General features: G+C 35.1%; 1 protein-coding gene across 1 annotated transcript in view; it reads right to left on the reverse strand.

Moving 5' to 3' along the window:
* Positions 1-3,249, reverse strand: part of CCT4 (chaperonin containing TCP1, subunit 4 (delta)) — a 29,743-nt gene that overhangs the window by 20,930 nt on the left and 5,564 nt on the right. The window lies entirely within an intron of this gene.

Genomic DNA, 3,249 nt, shown 5'->3' on the forward strand with positions numbered 1-3,249 from the left:
CTCACTGCAACCTAGAACTCCTGGGCTCAAGCAATCCTCCTGCCTTAGCCTCCCAGGTAGCTGGGACTGTACGTGTGCGCCACCATGCCTGGCTAATTTTTCTATTTTTGGTAGAGATGGGATTTATTTCTTGCTCAGGCTAGTCTCGAACTCCTGAGTTCAGGCAATGCTCCTGCCTTGGCCTCCCAGAGTGCTAGAATTACAGGCATGAGCTGCTGCACCTGGCCAAAACCCCATCTTAAAAACAAAAACAAAAAAAACCTGAGTTATTAGAAAGTTAAACACACAAATAAGGAACCAATTTCATTTGGATTCTACTTACATCTGTTTTGGGAGCAGATAAGCAAAACTGAATAAGCCCAATCTTAGCCTTTTCAACTCTGGTTATGCCAGAATTTGCCACTTTTTGGGTGATAACCAGCCCTTCCACCAATTCACAGTCATCAATTGTCCCACTAAGAAAAAAGAAAACAAAGAAGTTGTAGTTAAGATGAGATGGAAATCTGGGAGTTTACAGATTACTAACAGATTAAAATGCATCAGTCCAGTAACATGATTCAGCCTCACATTTATTATTGCCCCATTCCCGGACCTCTTTGATCCACTACTACCTTATAAACAAAATCTTGAGATTCCCATACTAATACAAGTTCTCACGAAAACAAAACCAAAAAGAGAAAAGAGAAGACTTTCATCTAGGTGTTTTTCATTTAACCTATTTATTTCTGGCAATAGCTTATAACTGCTTTCAAATTTTTAATCAAAGTTGTAATTAGAAATGCTTACCCAAGCTTCTTAACTATTTTAATATCTCTAAGATCTACACTAGTGGCTGTGGCTGGGTCAATCACTTTCATCACTGCATTTACACTCATTGGAGAAAGTAGACTTGAATATTGAGAGACAACCTAGAATTAATAAAAAAAAAAAAGTTACCTTCACAGTAGGAAAAACATCTCAATTCTTAAATGACAAAGCTATTAAAAAAGGGCTCTAATTACTTTATTTGGGCAGGGCAGGGGTAGAAAGAGGGGAACACATATGAATGTGTGATCAGGTATCAATATTGTGTATGTGCACCCCTAATAATGAGCGGCTGGTAAAAATAGCTAATTGCTACATTTATTATATGCCAAGCAATGGTCTTATCACTTTTACATATATTAACTCATTCAATCTTCAGATGGAGAAATAGAATCCGAGAGGTTATCATTTGCCCAAAGTAACACAGCTTAGTCAAGCAGTAAAGCCAACACTGAACAAACACAAACAGTTTAGACTCTATGACTAATGTTCATAACCATTATGCTATACTATCTCTATTAGTTCTGGGGACATTCGACAATATCACTTAGTGTCCCTAATACTATCTAACTCTCCATTTACCATTCAAAGATAATTAGTGTATGGATTTAATACTAATGAAAAGGAAAAAGAATGGGGGTGTGTGTATGACATGACAGAAAAGAGGTGACATGAGTGCCCAAGAAACACACCTTAAACTAAGTTGACAACTATCTTTAGTGCTTGTCTCACCTTGGAGTTCAATGAAGTGGTTGCACTATTTAACAAAGTTTCTCTGTCACTTAGTTCCACAGGTCGAGACATGTCAGTCAAGATCTCAATACCCTTTTCCAAAGCCTTCTGGAATGACTCCGAAATGATGGTTGGATGAATCCCTGTCATTTGTGAAAGTCTAATTATTTTATTACAATAGATAAACTACATGTTTGACATGACTTAAAACTTTTCTACTCACTAAAATATCGAAGCAGTCACAAATTTAGTTTATGCTTCAGTTGTAAAGACAGTGGCTTAAATAACCTTAACTGCTAATTCTGGCTGATTACTTACTTCCATTTAATTTAAAATAGATCAATTACATATTCATGTACTGTTCAAGATTAAAACCAATATTTTATCCTCTTCAAAATATCACAAAACTACATAATAAGTAGAATAAGTGTTTAGAGAGTCACTACAATTAAATACTGTTTACCAAAGGAAGAACACTAACATTCTCTCTGGGAAAGAGACTCATTCAGAGTCTAAGATTAGTAATACTACCACCATTTATGTTTGAATAGCAAAATTCTCCTCAATTCCACTCAAAAAGAAACCTGGCAAAACTCAGAAGCAAAAGGGAAATTTTTTCTAATTTAGAGTACAAATATAGCAAAATCTAAACATTCCTGACAAAATGATTAGTTTTTCCGAATTAAATCTTAAGTCCCATATTACTTAAGAATAATTTGGCTTTTCCTAAAGTTTTTTTTTTTTGGTAACTTTTCTGTCTTCATTCAGCAATAAAGCATGTCCTACCTACCTTTCTGAAGAAGCTTGGTACAAGAATCCAAGAGAGAGCCAGCAATGATGACTACTGATGTGGTGCCATCTCCTGCTTCTATATCTTGAGCCTTAGACAGCTCCACTAGCTAAGTGAACAGAACATGCTAAGTTGTTCAATGAGAAACATAAGAATCCAGTAACAACTAATTCGAATTATCACAAATACAGAATTTGAAGATTCAATGTAATTCTTAACTTCTGATTTGTCATCCACCTTGGATTTCATTTAAAAATGAAGACTGATGTATTTGTGGTACAAATTCCACTTATAAACTTTCTTTATAAAGGGGATTTCTCATTCAGATTGTGGGTTGTAAATACTCCCCCCTCAAGCTATGCGAAAGTTAGTTCCTATCACAGAGCAAAAGCATTGTTTCATAGACTTGGAAGCTATGAAATGGGGCATTCCAGATCAGAGTAGAGTATCAGTTTAAAGTCTTTTGCCAAGTTTATCTCAGCTGACCTCATGTGAGCATAATCTGATTCATTTAAAAAGCCATCTTTACATAATTCAAAGGGACTTTTTAAAAGATAAAAATTTTTCTAAGACATTGCTTTTGCTGATATGGTGACCTGTCATTTGGCACTAGAATCATCATTCTGATCCTTATTTGAATTGGTATTTTTAATAAATATCAGTACAATTTAGATAATTTATTTTGCACACGCAAGTATTTTGTTCTCTTCCTTCTAACACCTATTAAACTAATAATCTGCGCTAAAAAAGTACCATTTATGTTTTTAGCTCTTCCTTCCTGTATGACACACTTTTGTGGCCAAGTACAAGGTGATTCATGTTTTAGTATCACCTTGTACCAAAGAGCACAATGCTAGGCACACAATGTACCCTAAAAATATGCCCATTTAGCATAAAGAGAAAAAAATTCACCATGCTTTAAG

This window comes from Propithecus coquereli, unplaced genomic scaffold (genome assembly GCF_000956105.1).
Source record: "Propithecus coquereli isolate 6110/MARCELLA unplaced genomic scaffold, Pcoq_1.0 Scaffold138, whole genome shotgun sequence".
NCBI classification, from domain to species: Eukaryota; Metazoa; Chordata; class Mammalia; order Primates; family Indriidae; genus Propithecus; species Propithecus coquereli.